General features: G+C 45.2%; 1 protein-coding gene across 3 annotated transcripts in view; it reads right to left on the reverse strand.

Moving 5' to 3' along the window:
• fbxo41 (F-box protein 41) overlaps window positions 1–12,487 on the reverse strand; it is a 254,843-nt gene that overhangs the window by 218,065 nt on the left and 24,291 nt on the right. The window lies entirely within an intron of this gene.

Consider the following 12,487-nt stretch of genomic DNA (forward strand, 5'->3'; position numbering starts at 1 on the left):
AGTGACAAAGAGAAAGGAAGCATATGTAAGGTTTACATAGAACACCGAACAGTACAGCACAGAAACAGGTCCTTTGGCCCACGATGTGCCGAACTAATTAAACTAGTAATTAAATACCTAACTAAACTTATCCCTTCTGCCTACACAATGACCATATCCCTCCATGCTCTGCACACTCATGTACCTATCTAAGAGCCTCTTAAACGTCTCTATCGTATTTGCCTCCACCACCACCCCTGGTAGTGCATTCCAGGCACCCACCACTCTCTGGGTAAAAAAACTTACCCAGTACATCTCAGATAAAGTAGATCCAATCCAGATTGAGAATCGGGTTTATTATCACTGACATACTGTATGTCATGAAATGTGTTGTTTTGCAGCAGCAGTACAGTGCAAGACATCAAGACATAAAAATTACTATGTTACAAAAATATACAGTACAAAAGAGGAATAACGAGGTAGTATTTATGGGTTCATGGACCTTTCAGAAATCTGATGGCTGAGGGGAAGAAGCTGTTCCTGAAACGTTGAATATGGGTCTTTAGGCTCCTGTACCTCCTCCCCGATGGTAATAAAGTGAAGAGGGCACGTCCTGGGTGGTGACGGTTCTTAATGATGGATGTGGTCTTCTTGACGCACCGCCTCTTGAAGATGTCCTTGATGGCAGGGAGAATTGTGCCCGTGATGGAGCTGGCTGAGTCTATAACGCTCTGCAGCCTCTTTCAATCCTGCACATTGGAGCCTCCATACCAGGCAGTAATGCAATCAGTCAGAATGCTCTCCACTGTACATCTGTAGAAATTTGCAAGAGTCTTTGGTGACATACCAAATCTCCTCAAACTCCTAATGATATAGAATTGCTGGCGTGCCTTCTTCATGATTGCATCAATGTGTTGGGCCCAAGATAGATCCTGTGAGATATTGACACCCAGTCATGAATGTAGAGAGAGTAGAGCAGTGGGCTAAGCACGCATCCTTGAGCTGCATCTGTGTTGATTGTCAGCAAGGAGGAGATATTACTATCGATCTGCACTGACTGTGGTCTTCCAATAGGGAAGCAGAGGATCCATTTGCAGAGGGAGGTATAGAGGCCTAGGTTTTGAAGCTTGTTGGTTAGTATTGAGACGATGATGGTGATCCCTAAAAATCTGGCAGGGATGTTTGCTCATGCTACTGGGGAAGTCTTAAACTAGCTTCGCAGGGGGATGGGAACCGGAACAACAGGTCAGTAAGTGAGGGAGCGGGCAGAAGGGCTGATGTCAGGGAATATAGTCTTAGGCAGGTTCCTAATAACTGATGTGATGGGATGAATGGTTTGCACTTTAATGCTAGGAATATTATGGGCAAGAGTGATGAATTTAGAGCATGGATCAGTACATGGAACTGTGATGCTGTCACCATTACAGAGACTTGGTTGAGGGAGGGACAAGAATGGGTGATTGATGTACCAGGGTTTCAAAGTTTTAGGAAGAATAGAGAGGGGGCTAAGAGAGAGGGTGGAGTTGCAATATTAATTAGAGATAATATATCAACTGCACTCCAGGGAGACATAATGGAGGGCTCGGACACACAGTCTATATGGGTAGAATTCAGGAATAGGAAGGATACAATCACTCTCTTGGGGGTGTACTATAGACCTCCCAATAGCCATGGGGACATTGAGGAACGGATATGCAAACAGATTAGCAAAATGTGTAAAAATGACGAGGTTGTGGTCATGGGAGACCTCAACTTCCCTTATATAATCTGTTGGAAGTGTATAAAATTATGAGGGGTATAAATAGGGTGGACAAGCAATATCTTTTTCCCCATTATTGAGTGATCCAATCCCAGATGGCATGCATTTAAGGTGATGGGGGGTAGGATCAGAACAGACGTAAGGGGCATGTTTTTTACTCAGAGAGTGGTGAGTGCCTGGAATGTGTTGCCTGATAGGGTGGTGGAGGCAAATTCATTGGGGGCTTTTAAGAGGGGCTTGGATGGGTACATGAATCAGAGGAAAATGGAGGGATATGGGAATTCTACAGGTAGAAGGGATTAGCTATGTCAGCACAACATTGTGGGCCAAAGGGCCTGTTCTGTGCTGTACTGTTCCATGTTCTATGTATAAATTGGGACCTTTTTAGTGCAAGGAGGTTAGATGGGGCAGAATTTGTTAGGTGTATCCAGAAGGGGTTCTTAAATCAATATGTTGACAGTCTGAATCTTGAGGCTATGTCCCCTAGTTCTAGTCTCACCTACCAGTTGAAACAACCTTCCTGCCTCTATCTGAAAATATCATAATTTTACATGATCCCCTCTCATTCTGCTGAATTCCAGCAAATATAGACTGAGTATAGGCTAACCCCCTCATCTCCGGAATCAGCCTGGTGAACCTCCTCTGCACTGCCTCCAAAGCCAGTATATCTGATGTCTGTCTGATGGAATCACTTCTATCCAGATGTCTCACTATTTATAGAACATAAATCAGTACAGCACAGAACAGGCCCTTTGGCCCACAATGTTGTGCCGACACAGCTATTCCCTCTTACCTACAGAATGCCCATATCCCTCTATTTTCCTCTCATTCATGTGCTCATTCCAGCCCTTCTTAAAAGCCCCCAATGAGTTTGCCTCCACCACCCTATCAGGCAACGCATTCCAGGCATCCACCACTCTCTCAGTAAAAAACTTACCCCTAACGTATGTTCTGAACCTACCCCCTCTCACCTTAAATGCATGCCCTCTGCTATTGGATCGCTCAATAATAGGAAAAAGATATTGCTTGTCCACCCTATCTATGCCCCTCATAATTTTATACACTTCCAACAGATCACCCCACAGCCTCTGCTGCTCCAGAGAAAAATAGCCCAAGTTTGTGCAGCCTCTCCTGATAGCACATGCCCTCTATTCCAGGCAGCGTCCTAGTAAACCTCCTCTGCACTCTCTCTAAAGCCTCGACATCCTTCCTATAGTGAGGTGACCAGAACTGCATGCAATACTCTAAATGTGGCCTAACTAGACTTCGATAGAGATGCATCATAACTTCTTGACTCAAATATTCAATACCTCGATTAATAAATGCAAGCATTCCATAAGCCTTCTTAACCATCCTCTCTACCTGTGTAGCCACTTTCAATGAGTCATGGACTTGCACCCCAAGGTCTCTCCGCTCTTCAATACTGTTGTCTTGCCTTTAAGAGTGTACTGCACAAAGCCATGCTGGGTTTCCCCAATCAAGCCATTGGATTCCAGATGCTCATATATCCTATCTCTAAAAATCTTCTCCAGCAATTTCCCTACAACTGACGTGAGAGTCACCGGTCTACAGTTCCCTGGATTTTCCCTTGTTCCTTTCTTAAATAGAGGAACAAAATTAGCCACTTGCCAGTCATCTAGGACCTCACCCGTAGTCAAAGAGGACACAAAGATACTAGTCAAGGCCCCAGCAATTTCCTTTCTCGCCTCCCTCAGTAACCTGGGGTATATCCCATCGGGCGCCACGGACTTATCCACCTTAATACTGTTTAGGAGATCTAACACTACCTCCTCCTTGACCTCTAAATGCTCTAACATGTTTACGCCCTCAGTTCCAATTTCTGGGTCCTCCATGTCCCTTTCCTGGGTAAATACTGAAGAGAAATATTCATTCAGAACCTCACCCACATCCTCTGCATCCAAACATAGATTCCCTTCTTCATCCTTAAGTGGTCCTATCCTTTCCCTCTTATTCCTGACATAGGTATACAATGCCTTTGGATTCTCCTTAATCCTACTTGCTAACAACTTTTCATGACCCCTCCTAGCTTTCCTAATTCCTTTCATGAGTTCATTTCTACCTTCCCTATAGTCCTCATGGGCTCTGTCTGATCCTAGCTTCCAAAGCTCTACATACTCGTCCTTTTTCTTCTTGACTAAGTTCATCACTTCTCTGGACATCCAAGGTTCTCTTATTTTCCCATTCATGTCCTTCCTTCTAATCAGAACATACTTATCCTGAACTGTGTATTTGATCCTTTAACATTTCCAATGTATTCGATGTGGACCTGCCAGCAAAAAGGTTTTCCCAGTTTACTCTGCCTAGTTCCAGCCTTATGCCTTCATAATTAGCCCTGCTCCAATTTAAAACACTCCCGCTAGCCCCATACCTATCCTTACCTATAGCTAAGCAGTATACCTGTTGTTGAGGGGAACGGCCACAGGGGTACTCTATAGATTAGAGAACATGTCTTATAAGGAAAGGTTGAGCAGACTGGGGCTTTTCTTTTTGGAGCGTAGGAGAAGGAGAGGTGACTTGATAGAGGTGTATAAGATTATGAGAGGTGTAGATAGATTGGACAGCCAGGACCCTTCTCCCCTGGGCGGCAATGGCCAATACCAAAGAACATCAATTTAAGGTGAGTAGAGATGTCAGAGGTAGGTTTTTTTTTTACACAGAGTGTGGTAGGTGCCTGGAATGCACTGCCGTGGGTGGTGGTAGGGGCTGATACTATAGCAACATTTAAGAGACTCTTAGATAGGTACATGGATGTAAAAAAAATGGAGGGTTATGGCCTGTGTAGAAGGGTTAGATTGATCGTGGAGTAGGTTTATATAGGTCATCACAACATCGTAGGCCGAAGGGCCTGTACTGTGCAGTTCTGTTCTACGTTCTCTGATATAGGTCAGTTGCAGTTAAGCGTGGAGAGTGGCAGATGGAGTTTAATCAGGGCAAGTGTGAGGTGCTGCATTTTGGGAGATCCAACATAAAGGGAGAGCACACAGCTAATGGGAGGATCCTTAACAGCGTTGATGAACAGAGGGATCTTTGGGTCCAGGTACATGACTCCTTAAAAGTGGCCGCGCAGGTTGATAGGGTGGTAAAGCAGGCATACGGCATGCTTGCCTTCATTAGTCGAGCAACTGAGTTCAAGAGCTAGCAAGTTATGTTACAGCTTTATTAAACACTAATTAGGCCACGTGTAAAATACTGCACTCAGTTCTGGTCTCCTCACTATTGGAAGGATGTGGAGGCTTTGGAGAGGGTTCAGAGGAGGTTTATCATGATGCTGCCTGGTTTGTAGGACATGTGCTACAAGAAGAGGTTGGACAAGCTGGGGCTGTTTTCTCTAGAGTGGCGGAGGCTAAGGGGAGACTTGATAGAAGTTTATAAAATTATGCGAGGTATAGATAGAGGACTAGAGGCTGACCAGAGGAGAGGCCATACTGGACCTGGTACTAGGCAACGAGCCTGATCAGGTTTCAGATCTCTCAGTGGGAGAGCATTTTGGAGATAGTGAACATAACTTCTTGACCTTTACCATAGCCTTGGAGAGGGATAGGAGCAGATGATATGGGAAAATATTTAACTGGGGGAGGGGGAATTATGATGCTATTAAACAGGAACTTGGGAGCATAAATTGGGAACAGATGTTCTTGGGGAAGTGCACAGCAGAAATGTGGAGGTTGTTTACGGAATACTTGGGGCTCTCGATAATTTGTCCCATTAAAAAAGGGTAAGGATGGTAGAGTGAAGGAACCGTGGTTGACACGAGATGTAGAATATCGTCAAGAGGAAGAAAGAAGCTTACCTGAGGTTTAGAAAGCATGGATCAGACAGGGCTCTGGAAAGTTACAATGTAGCCAGGAGGGAGCTTAAGAATGGACTTAGGAGAGCTAGAAGGGGGCATGAGAAGTCCTTGGCGAGTAGGATCAAGGAAAACCCCAAGGCATTCTACACAGGGTAGGACCGATCAGGGATAAAAGAGGAAACATGCCTGGAGTCGGAAGAGGTAGCGGAGGTCCTTAATGAACAGTTTGCTTTGGTATTCACCAGAGAAAGAGACCTTGACGTTTGTGAGGATGGCGTATGACAGACTGATATGCTGGGGCATGTCGATGTGAGGAAGGAGGATGTGCTGGAACTATTGAAAAACATTAGGAGAATTAAGTCACTGGAGTCGGACAGGATATATCCAAGGTTATTACGGGAGGTGAGGGAAGAGATTGCTGCACCTTTGGCGACGATCTTTGTGTCCTCACTGGCCACAGGAGTGGTGCCAGATGATTGAAGGGTGACAAATGTTGTTCCTTTGTTTAAGAAAGGAAGTAGGGATAACCCTGGGAATTACAGACCAGTAAGTCTTACTTCAGTAGTGGGCAAATTACTGGAGAACATTCTTAGAGACAGGATTTATGGGCATTTGGAGAAGCATAGGCTGATTAGGGACAAACAGCATGGCTTTGTGAGGGGCAGGTCATGCCTGACGAGCCTGATTGAATTCTTTGAGGATGCGACAAAGCACATGGATGAAGGTAGAGCAGTGGATGTGGTGTACATGGATCTTCATAAGGCGTTTGATGAAGTTCCTTGTGGTAAGCTTATTCAGAAAGTCAGGAGGCATGGGATCCAGGGAAACTTGGCTGTGTGGATTCAGAATTGGCTTGCCCATAGAAGACAGAGGCTGGTGGTAGATGGAGTGTATTCTGCCTGGAGGTCAGTGACCAGTGGTGTTCCGCAGGCATCTGTCCTGGGACCCCTGCTCTTTGTGATTTTTATAAATGACTTGGATAAGGATGTGGAAGGGTGGGTTAGTAAGTTTGCTGATGCTACAAAGGTTGGTGGTGTTGTGGATAGTGTAGAAGGTTGCTGTAGATTACAACAGGATATTGATAGAATGCAGAGCTGGGCTGAGAAGTGGCAGATGGAGTTCAACCCGAATAAGTGTGAAGAGATACACTTCGGGAGATTGAATTCGAAGGCAGAATACAAGGTAAATGGCAAGACTCTTAGCAGTGTGGAGGCACAGAGGGATCTTGAAGCCCACGTCCATAGAACCCTCAAGGTTGCCATGCAGATTGATAGGGTTGTTAAGAAGGCGAATGGAGTGTTGGCCTTCATTAGTTGGGGTACTGAGTTCAAAAGCCGCGAGGTGATGTTGCAGGTCTATAGAACTCTGGTCAGACCACACTTGGAGTATTGTGTTCAGTTCTGGTCGCCTCATTATAGAAAGGATGTGGAAGCTTCAGAGAGGGTGCAGAGGAGATTTACCAGGACCTACCTGGATTGGAGAGCATGTCTTATGAGGATAGGTTGAGCGAGCAGGGGCTTTTCTCTTTGGAGAGAAGGAGAATGAGAGGTGACTTGATAGAGGTGTACAAGATGATAAGACGCATAGATCGAGTGGACAGTCAGATACTTTTTCCCAGTGCGACAATGGCTAACACGAGGGGACATAATTTTAAGGTGATTGGAGGAAGGTATAAGGGGGACGTCAGGGGTAAGATTTTTTTTTTACACAGAGAGTGATGGGTGCGTGGAACGCACTGCCGGCAGAGGTTGTGGGGGCAGATACATTAGGGACATTTAAAAGACTCTTAGATAGACACATGAATGATAGAAAAATAGGGGGCCATGTGGGAGGGAAGGGTTAGATAGATCTCAGAGCAGGATAAAATGCCGGCACAACATTGTGGGCCAAAGGGCCTGTACTGTGCTGTAGTGTTCTATGTTGTACTGACAGCCAGTATTTTTTTCCCAGGATTGAAATGTACTAGAGGGCATGTATTTAAGGTGAGGGGGAAAAGTAGAAAGGAGATGTGCGAGACAATTTTTTTTTGCACAAGGAATGGTGTAAGCAGAATGGAATGCACTGCTAGGGTTGGTGGTAGAGGCAGATAGCATAGGAGCTTTTAAGAGACTCTTGGATAGGCAGATGAATATGCAGAGAGGGCAGGATATGGTCAATGTCTGGGGAACAAGGATTAAATTAATTAGGAGTTATTGGTTTAATTAATTTGGTACAACATCATGGGCTATACTGTTCTATGTTCTAAGATTTACAAGAATGTTGCCAGGACTTGAGAGCCTGAGTTATAGGAAGAGGTTATGCAGGCTAGGACTTTATTCTTTGGAGTGGAGGAGACTGAGGGATGACCTTACAGAGGTGTATAAAACCATGAAGGGCATAGACAGGGTGAAAGTAGTCTTTTTTTCCAGGGAAAGGGAATCCAAAACTGGAGGGCACAGGTTTAAGGTGAGAGGGGAAGAATTTAAAAGGAACCTTAGAGGCAACTTCTTCACACAGAGATCAGTGCATGTACGTAACAAGCTGCCAGAGAAAGTGGTTAACACAAATACAATAACAACATTTAAAAGACATTCAGACAGATACATGAATAGGAAATGTTTAGATGGATATGGGCCAAACGGGACTAGCTTGGATACACAAATACAATAACAACATTTAAAAGACATTCAGACAGATACATGAATAGGAAATGTTTAGATGGATATGGGCCAAACGGGACTAGCTTGGATGGGCATCTTAGTTGGCATGGACAAGTTGGGCCAAAGGGCCTATTTCAATGCTGTATTACCCTATGACTCTAAGGATAGAATCAAAGGGTTCAGCAGGATATAGACCGGATAGAAATGTGGGAGAGATACATCGGAGGGAGTTTAATCCAGACAAGTGTCAGGTGTTGCATTTTGGGAAATCAAATGTAAGAGGAAAGTCATTTTTCAGCTATACAAAAATTGGTTAGGCCACATTCGGAACATCATGTGAAGTTACAGGAGGGATTTGGAAGCTTTGGAGAGGGTGTAGAAAAAGTTCAGCAGAATGATGCATGGATTAGAGGAGGCTGGACAAACTTGGATCATTTTCTCTGGAGCGTTGGAGGATGAGGGGCAACCTCATAGATGTATATAAAATGCTGAAACTGCAAATGCTGGAATTTGGAGCAACACACAAAATGCTGGAGGAACTCAGTGGATCAGGCAGCAACTATGGAGAGAAATGGACAGTCTCGGTTCAGGTCGAGACCATCCATCTGGACTGATAGAGGAGAGATAGCCAGTATAAAAAGATGGAGGGAAGGGGTGGAGCAGGAGCTGGCAGGTGATAGGTGGATCCAGGTGAAGGAAGGTTAGGGTTGTAGACCCTGCACAGGCAGATGGGATTAGTTTAAATTGGCATCATGGTTGGCACAGACATTGTGGGCTTAACCCTACTCTTGCTCCTATTTTCTTGTGTATACTCATCCCATTTCCCAGTCAGGGTCCGGGATATCTCAGATCGGGTTCAGGTTATTCTCAGGAGGGAGGACGTGAACCCAGATGTCGTGATCCATGTAGGGACTAACGACGTGGGCAGGAAAAGAGAGGAGGTCCTGCGTAAGGAGTTCAGGGAGTTAGGTGCTAAGTTGAGGGTCATGACATCCAGGGTAACAATCTCAGGATTGCTACCTGTGCCACATGCGACTGAGGAGAGGAATAGGAAGATTAGGCAGATTAATATGTGGCTGAGGGGATGGTGCGAGAGGGAGGGCTTCAGGTTTATGGATAATTGGGATTTGTTCCAGGGAAGATGGGATCTGTTCCAACGGGACGGTTTACACCTGAACTGGAGGGGTACTGACATTCTTGAAGGAAGGTTTGCTAATGCTGCTCGGGGGGGTTTAAACTAAATTTGCAGGGGGAGGGGATCCAGAATGAGAGAGAGGATAGCGAGATGGAGGGTAGAGGACAGGTAGGAACTACACAATTTCGGAACATTAATACGAATGGAGAGAGGAGAAATGGGTTAAAAATCCTATATCTGAATGCACGGAGTGTCAGGAGTAAGGTAGGCGAGCTTGAAGCTCAGATACGAATGGGTAAGTATGATGTTGTTGGGATAACGGAGACATGGCTGCAGGGAGATCAGACCTGGGAAATGAATTTTCAAGGGTATACATGCTATCGTAAGGACAGGAAGGTGGGCAGAGGGGGTGGGGTGGCCCTGTTGGTGAGGAATGAGATTCAGTCCCTTGTAAGGGGGGACATTGAATCAGGAGAAGTAGAGTCAGTGTGGATAGAACTGAGGAACTGTAAGGGCAAAAAGACCCTAATGGGTGTTATCTACAGGCCTCCGAACGGTGGCATGGGTATTGGGTGCAAGCTGAATAGTGAGTTAATGTTGGCATGTGGCAAGGGTAATGTCACAGTAGTTATGGGGGGATTTCAATATGCAAGTGGACTGGGAAAATCAGGCTGGTACTGGACCCCAGGAAAGGGAGTTTATAGAGTGCCTCCGGGATGCATTCTTGGAGCAGCTGGTACGAGAGCCGACCAGGGAGAGGGCTATTCTGGATTTAGTGCTATGTAATGAGCAGGATTTGATAAGAGAACTCGAAGTAAAGGAGCCATTGGGAGGTAGTGACCATAACATGATAAGTTTTTATCTGCAATTGGAGAGGGAAAAGGGCAAATCAGAAGGGTCAATTTTGCAGTTGAACAAAGGACACTATGGAGCCATGAGGGAGGAGCTGGCTAAAGTTGACTGGGCGGGCATCCTAGCAGAATTGTCAGTGGAACAGCAATGGCAGGTATTCTTGGGAATAATGCACAAGGTGCAGGATCAGTTTATTCCCCAGAGAAGGAAAGACTCAAAGAGGGGAAAGGGGCCACCGTGGCTGACAAAGGAAGTCAGAGATAGCATTGTGTTAAAAAGGAAGAAGTATGGCAGAGCCAAGCTGAGTGGGAAGATAGAAGATTAGGAAATTTTTAAGGTGCAGCAGAATTTAACTAAAAAGGTAATTCGGGAAGAAAAAATGAGGTACGAAGGCAAGCTGGCCAGGAATATTAAGGAGGATAGCAAAAGCTTTTTTAGGTATGTGAAGCGAAAGGAGTTAGTTAGGAACAATGTTGGGCCCTTGAAGACCAAATCGGGTGAAATTATTACGGGAAACAGGGAGATGGCAGTCGAATTTAATAAGTACTTTGGATCTGTCTTCACAGGGGAAGACGTAAGAAATCTCCCAGAGGTAAGGATGGACAAAAGGCAGAGGGTGACAAAGGAACTGAAGTGGATTGACATTAGGAAAGAAATGGTGATGGGTAGACTAATGGGGCTGAAGACTGACAAATCTCCAGGCCCAGATGGTCTGCATCCCAGGGTACTAAAGGAGGTGGCTCTAGAAATTGTGGATGCATTGGTGATCATTTTCCGATGTTCCTTAGATTCGGGGTCAGTTCCTGAGGATTGGAGAATGGCTAATGTTATCCCACTTTCTAAGAAAGGAGGGAGGGAGAAAACGGGGAACTATTGTCCAGTTAGCCCAACATCTGTGGTGGGGAAGATGCTAGAGTCCATTATTAAGGATGAAATAATGGCATATTTGGATAGCAATGATAGGATTGGGTCGAGTCAACATGGATTTACTAAGGGCAAATCATGCTTGACTAATCTACTGGAGTTTTTTGAGGGTGTAACCAGGAAAATAGATGAGGGAGATTCAGTGGATGTTGTATACCTCGACTTTCAGAAGGCATTTGATAAAGTGCCGCACAGGAGATTGGTGGGTAAAATTAGGGCTCATGGAATTGGGGGACGGGTATTAACATGGATAGAAAACTGGTTGGCGGATAGGAAACAAAGGGTAGGGGTGAATGGATGTTTCTCAGAATGGCAGGCCGTGACTAGTGGTGTGCCACAGGGCTCGGTGCTGGGACCGTAGCTGTTTACGATCTAGGTTGATGATTTAGATGAAGGCATTGCGAATAACATTAGCAAGTTTGCCGATGATACAAAGTTGGGTGGCAGTGCGACATGTGTAGAGGAAGTTAGGAGAATTCAAGGTGATTTGGATAGGTTGGGTAAGTGGGCAGATACTTGGCAGATGAAGTTTAATGTGGATGTGTGAGGTTATCCACTTTGGGAGCAGGAACAGGGAGGCGGATTATTATCTGAATGGTGTGGAGTTAGGTAAGGCGGAAATACAAATGGATCTAGGAGTTCTTGTTCATCAGTCACTGAAAGTGAATGAGCAAGTGCAGCAGGCAGTGATGAAGGCTAATGGAATGTTGGCCTGTATTACAAGGGGAATTGAGTACGAAAGCAAAGAGATTCTTTTGCATTTGTACAGGGCCTTGGTGAGACCACTCCTGGAGTATTGTGTACAGTTTTGGTCTCCAAGGTTAAGGAAGGATATCCTGGCTATAGAGGGCGTGCAGCGTAGGTTTACGAGGTTAATTCTGGGGATGTCGGGACTGTCTTATGCTGAGAGGTTGGAGAGACTGGGATTGTACACGCTGGAATTGAGAAGATTGAGAGGGGATCTGATTGAAACATACAGGATTATTAAGGGATTGGACAAGATAGAGACAGGAAATATGTTCCAGATGTTGGGGAAGTCCAGGACCAGGGGGCATGATTTAAGAATAAGGGCTAGGCCATTTAGGACAGAGGGGAGGAAAAACTTCTTCTCCCAGAGGGTTGTGAATTTGTGGAATGCACTGCCTCAGAGGGCAGTGGAGGCCAATTCTCTGGGCACTTTCAAGAAGGAGCTAGATAGGTTTCTTATAGATAGGGGAATCAAGGGATATGGGGACAAGGCAGGAACAGGATATTGATTGTTGAGGATCAGCCATGATCTCAAAATGGCGGTGCAGACTCGAAGGGCCGAATGGTCTACTTCTGCTCCTATTGTCTATTGTCTATGCCATGGAGAATATATATTAGTGTCAAAATATATCTTACATGTT

Source organism: Pristis pectinata, chromosome 2 (genome assembly GCF_009764475.1).
Source record: "Pristis pectinata isolate sPriPec2 chromosome 2, sPriPec2.1.pri, whole genome shotgun sequence".
NCBI classification, from domain to species: domain Eukaryota; kingdom Metazoa; phylum Chordata; class Chondrichthyes; order Rhinopristiformes; family Pristidae; genus Pristis; species Pristis pectinata.